This window comes from Lygodium microphyllum, chromosome 4 (genome assembly GCF_053477565.2).
Source record: "Lygodium microphyllum isolate KBCC chromosome 4, Lygodium_microphyllum_v1.1.10, whole genome shotgun sequence".
Lineage (NCBI taxonomy): Eukaryota > Viridiplantae > Streptophyta > Polypodiopsida > Schizaeales > Lygodiaceae > Lygodium > Lygodium microphyllum.
In genome coordinates, this window is record NC_141138.1 from 103811851 (window position 1) to 103825756 (window position 13906).

Below are 13906 nucleotides of genomic sequence, written 5' to 3' on the forward strand. Positions count from 1 at the left end.
ATGGAGCATGCCTCTCACATACTTGGTATATGCATTATGCATAATCCCCGAAAGGGACGTCCCTACTTGTCTCAGAAGGAGTACATTCATAGAGTACATGAGCAATTATATGCGGGATGGTAAGCCTAGTGGCTGCCCAATACCTTCCCATATGAAGGTTAATTAGGTAGATTGTGTCTAGTCAGATGATGAGAAGGCAAAGATGACCAAGATCCCATCTGCATATGTACTGGGCAACATGTGTTAAATATGCTCTTGACTTGTAATATTAGATAAGGTCTATATGATCAAATGGCAAAAATGTGACCTTTGTGGATCTAGCCTTGGGTTAGATAGAGCAGTTATGTTGGTAACAACTCGAGGCACAATGCATTGAGTTGTGGGGTGTGGGAGTTATTAGGGGTTCCTATTTTGGGGTTTGGGGGCCATGGAAGTGGCCCTTGGCTAGGGGGTCTTAGGTGTGCTGGCGGCCCCCTTGACAAGGGTTCAGGGGCAACGCCCTTGATCTGATGGTAAAGAGAACATTCCTTGGCCGAGTTAGGGAAGATTCATAATAGGCTGGACATGCCGATCAGACTACCTTCTCAAGCTATAAAAGGAAGATCCCTCTAAAGCCATCGTCAATCTATCTTTCACCTGGTTAGAGTCCTTCCAGCTACCCTTAAGCTCTCTGCTTATCATCTGTTTGGATCGCCATCTAAGCTTCATAGTGGAAGCACACGGGTGCACATAGCCATTTTTATATCAGTTCATTTGAAATTGAAGCAGTATCTATTCTTCTCATATTTGCTATGTTTTCTCTACTCCTTGCTTAACTTATTTTGTCCACAGTGCCATGTTATTTTTACATGGTATTAGAGCCTAGAGGGCTTTGAGGAGTGAAGAGTATGCAAGCGAAAAGGGCTTTAAAAATGAAGAGGAGAAATGTTGTCTACTACATCAAGTATAGCAGTGCTGGTGCATCAGGTGGTAGTGGTGATGTACTGACAATTCAAATATTGAGTATTCGTCCACTAACCTTTAGCACAGGCAAGCTAGATGGTACAAACTACAGTCGTGGAAGTTTAAAATCACAACTATCCTTGATTCTTATGAGGTTTTGGAGACAGTACTGGGGATTGACCCAGAACCACAACCCATCCCTGACCCATCAAATTTGAGTGCATAATTCCTCCAAATGTAGATATTCTACGAGCATGAAGCAATGTAGATGCATTGTGTACCTTAGTTACAAGTTATTCTAACGGTGTCTTGACCTTGATTTAACATGTAATGAAGGCATTAGAGGCTTGGAACGTATTGAGGAGTCATTAATGAAATGCGAAATCAAACAAGGATTAGGACCTAATAAGGTAGCAGCATTAGAGATGCTCCATTCTTTGCTAATGCACATATCCGAAAGTACCCTTATGGGGAAATGTGACCTAGATTGGGTAGGCGATAGTGATCCCAAAAATCAGTTTTGTAGATATTGTTACTCTTTAGGTTTAGGAATTTTCTCTTGGATCAGTAAGAAGCCACCACAACTGTGGCATTCGAAGTAGAGTACAAGGCAGTTTACTTTATTGCATGTGAAGTAGTATGGTTAAGGAGGATCTTATGGCATGGGGGTACAAGATGAAGATCCAATAGTGCTAAGATGTGACAATCAGAGTTACATTGCCATTGCAAAAAAATCCACTTTTTCATGCACGCATCAAACACATTGAGATCCAGTATCACTATGTGCACGATTTGAACGAGGATGGGATAGTAGAGTTGGTGGTCTACTATGCAACATAGGAGAATGAAGTAGATATCTTCACCAAAGCTGTTACGAAGGATCTCCTTCGAATTTATCTTCAGAGACTCGATGTTGGGCCAAGAATGTAGTTTACATGCATGTAGGTGGACATTGAGATGATCCATGGTGTTCTAAGTTGTAAGGAACCCATTATGAGGAGAAGCTATGTGTAAGCACAGACATTGGATGGGTCTTGACTTGTATGTTAGATGAGGTCTATGTGATCGGTTGGCAAAAACGTGACCTTTTTGGATCTAGTCTTTGGGTTAGGTAGAGTAGTTATGATGGTAGTAACTTGAGGCACAATGCATTAAGTTACGGTGTGTGGGAGTTATCAGGCACCCCTATTTTAGGGTTCGATGGCTACAGAAGTAGCCCATGAGACTAGGGGGTCTCAAGGGGGCCACAGGAGGTATGCGGACAGTGCCCTCGGTCTTGATGGTAAAGGGAATATTCCCTAGCCAACTAGGGATGATTCATAATATGGTTGAACATGTTGACCGGACTACCTTTCCGGGCTATAAAAGGAAGATCCCTCTAAAGCCATCATCAATGTATCTTTCACCTAGTCAGAGTTCTTCTAGCTACCCTTAAGCTCTTCATCTATCATTTATTTAGATCACCATCTAAGCTTCACAATGAAAGTGCATAGGTGGATAGAGCCATTTTGTATTAGTTTGTTTGAAATTGAAGGAGTCTCTATTAATCTCATATTTGCTGTGTGTTCTCTACTCCTTGCTTAGATTATGTCCGCTATGTTATTTCTATAGCTTTATGTATGCCATGCTAGCCACTAGACTTGACATAGCATTTGTAATGAGAGTTGTGGCCTATTGTATGGTGATACTTGGATGGCAACGTTGGGACACCATGAAAGGTATCATGAGATACCTTAAGAGCATTGCAATTATGCACATTTATTATGGTGGCCAAGATATTAGAGTTATGGGCTATATAAACTCAAATTATGTAGGATAGGAAGACAGTAGGAAGTCCATCTCTGGCTATGTCTTCGAGATGTCTTCATCTTTGTTGGAGGTGTTGTTTCTTGGATGTCCAAGTTGTTCTAGAAATGCATAGCCTTGTCTTTGAGATGTCTTCATCTTTGATGGAGGTGTGTTTCTTAGATGTCCAAGTTGTAGAAATGCAGCCTTGTCTACTACCAAGGCTGAGTATATTGTAGCCACCAAGGCTTGCAAGGAGGTCCTATAATTAGGACATCTAGTTGTAGACCTTGGTATAACGACGACTCCTACATTGCATTCGGACTTTATGACTACCATCTAGTTGGCACATAATCTATTATTTCATGTGAAGACCAAGCATATTGAGGTCTGTTACCACTTTATCAGAGAAGTTGCTGAGGACAAGCAGATAGAGCTTGTCAAGATCTCAACATATGAGAATTTTGTAGATTTTCTCACTAAAAGTCTCTTAGTAGAATGTCATGCCTTCCTTTGGAAGATGAGAGGCATAGAATATAATGATGTTTATTTCTCATCTTGTTGTACTTATATGTATACATTGTACTTTGTCACTTTCTTCTCATTCTCTCCTCACTTAGGCACATTCACCTTTAAGTGGAAGGTTATTAGGGGTTAAAGGTTGTGAAGAGAGTGAGCTCTAAAGTGAAAGCACGGAGTAGAATCTAGCCTCGTCTAGTCTTCCCTTTATTCAAATATCATTGAAAGAATAAAGAATGAAGTAATAATGATAGGCACCTAACATCTCCAATGTAGAGGTGTGCGGGTAACTAATACACGGTGCGGGCACTGTCATTGTAACTAATACACGGGCAGCTAGATGTAGGTGCCTTTAACCCCAACAAACTCCCACTTAAAGGAAAATGTACTCCTAGTGTGGAGAGAATAAGAAAAAGTGACAAAGTACAAATGTATATAAATATAACACAATAAGGAAAGACATCATCTCATCCAACACCCATCAACTTCCTAAGGAAGACAAAGCGCTCCGCTGAGAGACTTTTAGTGAATAGATCTGTAGGATTTTGGTTAGTTGAGATCTTGATAAGCTCAATGGACTTTTCCTCAATGACCTCTTGAATAAAGTGGTAACACACCTCAATGTGCTTTGTCTTCACATGGAAGATAAGATTCTTGGCCAACTAAATAGCACTCAGAATCTAAATGCAATATAGGGACCTCATCAGTAATGCCAATGTCTGAGATGGCCTAACCAGAGAGTCTCCTTGCAAGACTTAGTGGCTACAATATACTGTATGCCTGTATTAGTAGATAGGGCCGTGCATTTCTACACCCTGGGCATCTAAGAAACAACACCGCAAACAAAGGTGAAGACATAGCTAGACATAGACTTTCTCTACTATTTGCATGGCTTGCATAATTAGAGTTAGTGTATCCCATGACTCTTGTATCCTAGTTACAATAATAGATACATATAGATGATGTACCCTTCAGGTACCTCATGATACCCTTCATGACATTCCAATACTGTCGTGGGCCACTAGGTGCAGCCATATAGCATGACACCACTCCCATTGCAAATGCTATGTCAGGACGAGTGGCTATCATGGCATACATCAAATTGCCTAGTGTGGGTGTAGAAGGGATCTTGGCCATCTAGGCCTTCTACTCATTAGAATGTAGATAATCTTCTTGACTAACCTTTACATGAGAAGATAAAGGACAACCAATAGGCTTAACATCCTACAAATGAAATTGCTCATGGACCTTCTGGATGTACCTTATGATAAGTAAAGGAGCCCTTAGAGCGATAGTGCATAATGCGCATCCCAAGAATATGTAAGGCTTGTCCTATGTCCTTCATCTCAAATCTCTTCTTGAGCCAACCTTTCAAGGTATCTAGCTCATCATGAGCACTCCTAGCAATCAACATATTATCCATGTAGAGTATCAAAATTATAAGGTTGACATCACGAGCCTTCTTCTTGTATAAACACAAATCCATATCACTACAAGAATATCCTTGTGAATGCATAAAAACATTAAACTTGTGGTACCATTCCCTAGGTGCTTGCTTAAGGCCATAAAAGCTCTTTCTCAATCTGCACACTAGATGGTTCTTGCCAGGGTTCTACAAAGCCCTTAGCTTGCTCCATGTAAATCTCATCATGCAAGTTCCCATGAAGAAAAGCCATTTGGACATCTATTTGATAAAGATTGAAGTAGAGCTGAGCAACCAAAGCTAGTGCCAAGCATAGGGTAGTCATCTTCACAATAAGAGAAAATACTTAAAGTCCACACCATGCTCCTGCTTGAAACCCTTAGCAACCAATCCGGCCTTGTATGTTGACTTGGGAAATCCAAGGGTACTTTTCAACTTGTACACCAACTTACATGGCAAAGCATGATTTTCACTAAGCAAAGGAACCAAATTCCATGCATGATACTAGCATATGTTACCATAACATAATCCATAGAGGGCTTGAACCATGCAGGCTATCATCTATCTCTAGTAGATTACCTCAAAACAGGTTGTGGGGCTTGTACATTGTGTGGAGCATCAAGGACCTGGGTGACTTGAGCATCAGTGGTGCTACTACAGGTTGTCTAGTTGGCTGTACAATAGGTAGGAGGATCCTCTTGAAATATAACCTTGTGTATCTCAATGACATACTTATGTTGCTTTCATTTTGGGGTGGGGTGTATTGGGGCGGTCAACTGATGCTTAATATCCCTTTCATCACAAAATTGCTCAAAGGCTTTGGAGACATACTCACCCCCATTATTTGACTCGAGGCATTTCAACGTATACCCAGATTGGTTCTCAACCAAAGCAAGCTAATACTGAAATGTAGCCAAAACTTTGATTTTTGCTTAATAGGATATACCCAGACCTTATGTGTATAGTCATCAATGAAGATAATGAAATTTTGTGCCACCTAACGACTTGTAGGGCACGGGACCACATACATCCAAATGAACAAGAACCAAAGGCTCACCCATGTGGGTCATATAAGAATTTTAATATGTATTACATGTTTGACAACCATATAAACAATGATCACAAGACTTAAAGCACTTAAGTCAAGGGACGAAAGATATTACAAATGGATAAGAATTTTCATTTCTTTCAAGGACATGTGCCCAAGAAGGCGATGATACCAAAGAGATACATGTGAAACTACATCCATTGCCAAAGCATGGTTAATTAACCTAGATATAAGCAAGGGGTAGAGAGTATTGGACTTAGCACCACGTGCAATGATAAGATTTCCATGGTTAATTTTCCATGAGGAATCACCAAAAGAAACTACATAATCTACATCATCCAACAATAGAGATAAAGCTCTTGAGAGATGGTACTACATGATATACATCATGAAGAGTAAACACACTACTTGAACATAACTACAGTTGGATATATCACCAATACCAATGATCTCTAATGCTAGATGATTATCCAAATAGACAAATCAAGTCAAATTGTGATAGGACTGGAACCACTCTCTATGAGGGGTCACATGAAAGGAAGCCCTTGAATCTATCAGCCAACACTGAGTATACCCTGACAAAGCATTAGTCAATTGTGAAGTATCAAGAGAAGAAGTTGCAAGTATGAAGTCATCATTAAGATCGGCCTGCATGACAGTAATCTCTTCAATCTTAACACTGGACTTGCTAGGAATTAATATCGCAATCATTATTTTTGTCATGTGTTTTACTCTTGCCCTTTTTCTTGCACTTGTCCTTGCGTATTTTATGGCACTATGGCCGAATATGTCCTTTCCCACACTAATGATAAGTCAATGAGGACTTACGGTCATGTAACTTACTATGAGACTATGTATGTCATTGAGAATGAGACCATTGAGAGTCTCTCCCACGGTGGTCATTACTGCTTCTATCATTATTGCCTCTAGCTATCAAAGCATGAGAGGTGCGAGAAGCATTGGCATTCTTTATGTTAACCTTTTCATTCAAGAGTGCACTCTCTACATCATGTAACTTTAGCTCATCTATAGTAGGCATGTTTACACACATAGCACTATGAAATGTATCCCATGATTCATGCAGTGTAACCAAGAGAACAAAGGGGGAAGATTACCCTTGAATTCAATCCCCTGCGAAGACAAATGGATGATAATAGAATGAAACTCAAGTAAGGGGCTGACATGGAAGTGCCTTGCTTCATGTGAAGGTCCATGAGTTACTTCAGTCAATGCATTTGAGAAGTGGGGCTCTGTTTGTCATAGACATTGCAGGTCTTATCCCATGAGTCTCATGTGGGTTTCCCATCAAAGACAACGTTATAGAACACCTGCTTAGAGAGGGAAAAAATGATGGTGGACTTACACGGCTCATCCAATTTATCCCAATCCTTTGTATCAATACATTCGGGCTTGACACCCTCATGTTTCAAAGGCTTTTTGGCCTTTCCAATAGCTGTAGTTAGTGCCATCCAACTTGTCAATATTAAAGATAGCACTATCATTGGAACCATCAATCATATACTAAGACCAAGAAAATGCACAAAAGGGGAGAATAGGCTACTATAATAACCCATAAATCAGCTCCAAAACCACTACTAGTTCAAGCTAGAAATAAGGGGAACTACCAAAAAATAATGAGCTATCCATAAACTCAATGCAAAATACTTTCAAATGGAGGTGATTGCTGGCATCACTGATACAAGACAAACTGCAACTACTAGGGAATAGCTACAATTGGCAGTGAATGAATATGCGAGTGGCACTAATAACTATCAAAGGATTAATGTGTCAAACTAAGATACATACCATAGGCATAACCATCATGTATAGAGTAGGTCTCACATGTAATAGAAGAGACCAACCAAAGGCACAATGGACTGAGCAATGTAATGGAAGCTCAATACATAGCGATCCAAGATGCATATATCACTAATAACATTGTGATAGAGATAGGTGCTAGCCTAGAAGCAATGTCAGATTAGCCCACTAAGCATCAACTGCATACATAAAGCACGATGAGAGCATGTACATGTCACCAAGTCCCACAATCTCACTATAAGACCCTCAAGCTCAACTGCATAACCGAATGCTCAATGTAACATCCAAGTGTCAAGTAGTAGCTTCCAATGGAGAAAAATTAGAATCTCAAACAAGCAAAGCTCAAAACATCATGTGGAAGGCATCCATACATCCAAGATCCAAGTAGCATATATCTATTGGGAGTATTCCCAAGTAACTTGCAAAGCTCTTACTAAAGCATCCAATGACCATACATAATCGTCAATAATAGCCAAGTCAAGAGGCAAAGTTCCAATCTTAGCTCAAGAGCATGTAAAGAGCTTAACCAAGCATGTAAGATCAATGGTATACCCCAATGTAGCATCCAAAGTGCTCGGGAAACATCCAATGGAAATAGACATACAAGATCCCTAATAAAAGAATATTCAGCCTTGCTTATTTTTGTAGTAAAAGAACCTCTGTAAAATTGATCAAATGAGTGCTCAAATCATTCCCATAGCATCCCTAGATGAATCACCATCAAATAGACATCTTGGGAAGCATAAGTGACCTTTAGGCAATGAGGTAAGTGCTATCTTGAACTATATGACAACAAATTGTCACAAATTGTGAATCAATGGGCTGATATTGGGAGCTTCAAATGATGCCTAGAATCATAAGACCATTGTTGGGGAAGAGTCCATAAGGTTGCCAAGTTTTGAGAGCAGTGCTAGGACCTGAAGGATATCCCTAAGAGTGTCAGGAAGTGGGCAACAACAAGAAGCACAATTCATGCTATTGCTACTCTTGCTAATGGGAATGGATTGGGGAAGCACCTCATGAGACTTAGACAAGTCTACCTATGGCATGGAAGAAGCCAATACAAGCTGGAGAAAGTGGGAGATCAAAGCTCACCTCTAATGGAAGAATCCATGGCTACCATTAAAAAACTGTGAGCCGAAGAGGTATTCTCCGTAAGTTGGTTGGTAGCTCGAGCTCTCGAGAAAGATAGCTTTGATACTAGTTGAAGGGAGTGACCCCTAAAGTGGAAGCAAGAGCTATGAAGAGAGAGAGAGAGAGAGAGAGAGAGAGAGAGAGAGAGAGAGAGAGAGAGAGAGAGAGAGAGAGAGAGAGAGAGAGAGAGAGAGAGAGAGAGAGAGAGAGAGAGAGAGAGAGAGAGAGAGAGAGAGAGAGAGAGAGAGAGAGAGAGAGAGAGAGAGAGAGATATGGGAACCCTAACAATCACAATGTATGACCGGCCTTCCCTTTATTCAAATGTCACTGAAAGAATAAAGAATGAAATTCATGGACAGCTAGGCACATGGGCGCCTTTACCCCCAAAAGGTTGCCTATGCCTAGCCTCCTACATTTACTTTATACACAATGCTCGCATACTTGTATACTACACATGATGGTTGCCTATCAGTGCCACTTTATTCTTTATTATTTCTATGATAATAGAATAAGGGAAGGTGGGTCACACATTGTGACAGTTGGAGTTCCCACATACCATCTTGTTTTCTCTTACTTGAACCTCCATAGCTCTTACTTCATCTTGCTTTCACTTTTTGTGGTCTCACTCTTGCTCCACCTTTCACTCTTTTGTAAGCAAGCTACTTGCCAGATTTGCACTCTAGCACATGTTGATTTACTAATGGAAATTGTATAAGTATCACAACCTTCAATAAGGTGAAAAATAAGAAAGCCTTTACTATCATGAAAAGTGATCTTCTATGCTATCTCCTTTGTACCAATACCTTCTACATCCGCTCTTTCGAAAATGAAAAATTCGTACCACCCAATTTTTCAATATGGAGTAATGCAATTTTAGAAGCAAAAGAAGATGCCATAGTTAGTGCAATATGTGTGATATGGTTGCCATTCCTTTTTTCATATATAACTATATACCTTGTTCAAGTTATAACTATGATGCAAACCATCTCAAACACTAGACATTGTTTACATGATAAATACATGTGTCTACCATGCTTTTTTGTCCCTAGTGTTGTATACTCGAGAGAAGTCTAGCTAAACCATTCAGTTGGATTCTTTATAGATACCCAAAAAGAGAAGTATGAGTAAATAAACATTTCAATAGAGCGATAAAGGCACCTTTAACTTGAAATATTGAGTAAGAAGAAAAATGTCTTTTGACCTTAGTAGCTGACCTTGATTATATTTTTGGTGATTAACCATGAACAACCAATGCAAGCAACTCAACACATGAGGGGGATGAGGCCCCATAAAAAAGTAGTGGTATGATAGAAGTGGCAAGTAGTGGTAGGATGTATGCTTGTTGGAAGTGTGGGTAATAATTGTCAAGAATTGAGTGGTGGGGGGACTTGCTTGAGCTGCGGTGCCAAACACACACTGTATACACAAGAGGAAGCTCACTCAAGAACATAAGAAGAGAGATAGATGCCAAAACGTTTTCTTGCTGATTTCTTCTTCTTCTTCCACACACTATATAATGTACACAAAGTATAGATAAGATACAACATAAAGGAAAGTGGCCTACTAAGTCAAATAGTGCATAACCGACTACACTAATCGACTGGCGCTATGTCTTTGCCAGCTATAGGTAGTGTAACAAACTAAATATAATAAGTGATAAGTCAGTGGCCATGTGAGTATCATAATGACCACCAATGTGTTAAGTGTAGACGTGCGGATCCATCTAGCTAGGCGGTCCATCATCAATGTCCGCACATGTTGAGCTTGCCATCTCAACACTCCCCCTCAAGCTCAACTCTATCTCTGCAAATCCAAGTAAGCTTTGGAACTTTCGAAGCTTCTCTGCACCCAATGCCCTTGTAAAAATGTGAGCTATTTGATCTTATGTGTTGACATATACCAAGTCAATCTCTCTTGCAAGTACCTTCTCTCTCACAAAGTGGTAGTGCACCTCAATGTGTTTTGTTCTAGCATGGAACACTAGATTCCTAGCTAGCTGTATGCTGCTCATATTGTCACAATGAATGAAAACTGGACCATCTCCCTGCACGTCCAAATCACCTAATAACTTTTGCAGCCATACCACCTCACATGCTGCCATAGCACACCTCTATATTCAGCCTCTGTACTTGATAAAGCAACTGTAGATTGCTTTTTGCTGCTCCATGTAACTGCTGCACTACCAAGGGAAAACATGAATCCACTCGTAGATCTTCTGTCTGACATGCTACGAGCCCAATCTGCATCTGTGTATCCAAAGACTTATACGTCCTTACCTGCCTCATAAAAAAGTCCATAATGTAAAGTGGACTTCACATACCTCAATATACATCTAACTACATCCAAATGAGGCTTTCTAGGCATCTGCATAAACTGACTGACAAGGCCAATAGCATAGCTCAAGTTTGGCCTTGTGATAGTCATGTAAATCAAAATCCCTACTATCCTCCTGGACATAGTAGTGTCTTCTATCTCATCCCCAACATCAGTACTCAACTTTACATTTTGTTCTAATGGTACTCAAAGAGGCTTACATGTTATCATACCATACTTGGATAACATATCCAAGCCATACTACCTTTGGGATAGCCATATACAATCATCACATCTAATCACCTCAATACCAAGAAAGTATCTTAGCTCACCCAAATCTTTCATCTCAAACTTCTTCTTCAAGAAGTCCTTAACTTTAACAATCCCATTATCACTGTCACCTGTAATAATCAAATCATCCACATAGATGACTATGATGACCAACCCTGCATCTCCCTTTCTCACATAAAGTGAGTGATCAACATCAGAAATACAAAATCCAATATTGATAAGATACTCTCCAATCTTGTCAGACCATGCTGCTCTAGGTGCTTGCTTTAGCCCATAGAGCGCCTTCTTTAACCTGCACACATATGTGGGATGCTCTAAATCCTCATAACCTGCTAGCTGCTCCATATACACTTCTTCTTACAATTCACCATGCAAAAAGGCATTCTTAACATCCATTTGTTTCAAACTCCAACCTTTGGCTGCTCCCAAGGCAATCACACATCTAACAGTTGCCATCCTAGCAATTGGACTGAATGTCTCTTCATAATCTATGCCATATGTTTGAGCATAGCCTTTTGCAACCAGTCTAGCTTTATACCTACTAACTAAACCATCTATATTATGCTTGACTTTGTAAACCCACTTACAACCAATAGCTTTTTTACCCTTAGGTAAGGGTACCAAATCCCAAGTCTTATTGGCTTCTAATGCAACCATCTCCTCATCCATTGCTGCATCCCAATGAGCATGACCAACAACATCCTCAAAACAAGCGGGCTCAACCTCCTCAACTAGTTTCACCATATGAGCATAATGGTGAGTTGCATAACCTTCAAAACCAAATCTTTTAATAGGGTATCTGACCCTGCTAGATTTGCGTACCACCGGATCACTCAATGGAGCCTTTACATTGCTATGAGCTCTCTGTACACCTGGCGTCTTGACTGAAGGAATACCAAGCTCATCATCCAAGCTCTCCGAACCACTAGAATCTCCATCCAATCCCAAATAATTGGTAGTTGCATCATTACCATCCAGCACTTTCTTCTTTCCTTTGTCCTTCCCTGCAACACTTATAGATCCACCTGAAGATGTGGGGCTACTCCTTAGTCTCCCAGACCAAGGGCTCACTATAGGTGTAGTACTAGATGATGTTTTTGGTCCACTAAGACTCCGCGATTCTTGTTTATCTTTCTACACATAGCTGTCCTGATCATTATCATCATCCAAAACATCACGAGCAGCATGTGTGTATCAACTTTCCATCTCATCAAAGATAACATCCCTACTCACTTTGAACTCACCTGTGTGACAGGGTTATAATAGCGATACACTTTCTACTCTAAAGAGTATCCAATAAAAACACATTTTTTTGCCTTTGGATTAAGCTTCTTCCGTAGCTCATCTGGCACATGAACGTATGCAACACAGCCAATACCTTCAAGTGCGATACATCAGGCTTCTTGCCAGTAAAGCATTCTTTAGGAGTCATCCCATGAATTGCAGCTATGGGAGTTCTGTTCATAATGTAAACAATAGTATAGATAGCCTCAGACAAAAAATGTTTGGGCATATTCTTTTCAGCCATTAATGCCCGTGCAACTTCTGCAATATGCCTGTTTTTTCTTTCTGCAATACCATTATGCTGTGGGATATACCTGCAAGTAAATTACCTCTTTATCCCATGAGTCCTCAAGAAGCCATTGAACTCATTAGAGAGGTACTCTCCCCCTCCATTTGATCTCAAGCACTTTACTTTTAAGCCTGTTTCTATTTCAATAGCTGCCTTAAAAGATTTGAAGTGCTCAAACACATCAGTTTTTTCCCTCATGAAGTATACCCATAACTTCCTTGAACAGTCATTAATAAATGTGACAAAGTATTTGCTGCCACCAAGAGATACCTTCTGTGTAGGCCCCCAAACATCTGTATGCACTACATCAAGTATTTTTCTACTCACTTCTCTATCATGCGAAAAGGGTTGTCTTGCATGCTTACCAAATTGGCATGCTTCACAGACTTTATGCAATTTTGCAACTCTAAAAGAAGGCAACCTTGTAACTAATCCTCTGGATTGCATTAATTTTAGTCTTTGCACTTTTGCATGTCCAATACGTTTATGCCATATTTCAATATTTGCAACTACTCCTTTTCCTTTAGCATACATAGCAGCATCCATTGTAGGAATTCCAGCATCTAAAGTGAACATTTAGCCAACTCTACTTCCTTTTGGGACCAACCTGCACTTATCATTAAAGTCTTCTACAAAATAACTTTTTGCATTGAATCGGACATGCAAGCCCTGCTCTACCATTTGGCCAACAAATACTAGATTCTTTGTAATTGATGGCACATGTAATACATATGTCAGACTCTTTGTCTGGCCATCATATAAGGACAAGAGAACCTTTCCAATGTGTGAAATTGGGTGGCATGAATCATCACCCATCTGCACATAACCTGGGTTTTGTAAGTCTTGCATCTCTCCAAACCATTCAACATGATTGGTCATATGATCAGATGCACCTGAATCGACATACCATACATCATCATGTGTCTCCTTTCCTGTAACTGTATTCATCATATGCTGCATAACAAACAGACGCTCATTTTTGTCTTCATTCTGTCGTGAAGACGATGCATAGTTTCCTTGCTGTAATTTACCACTACGAATATAATCCTTCTTTGCATAG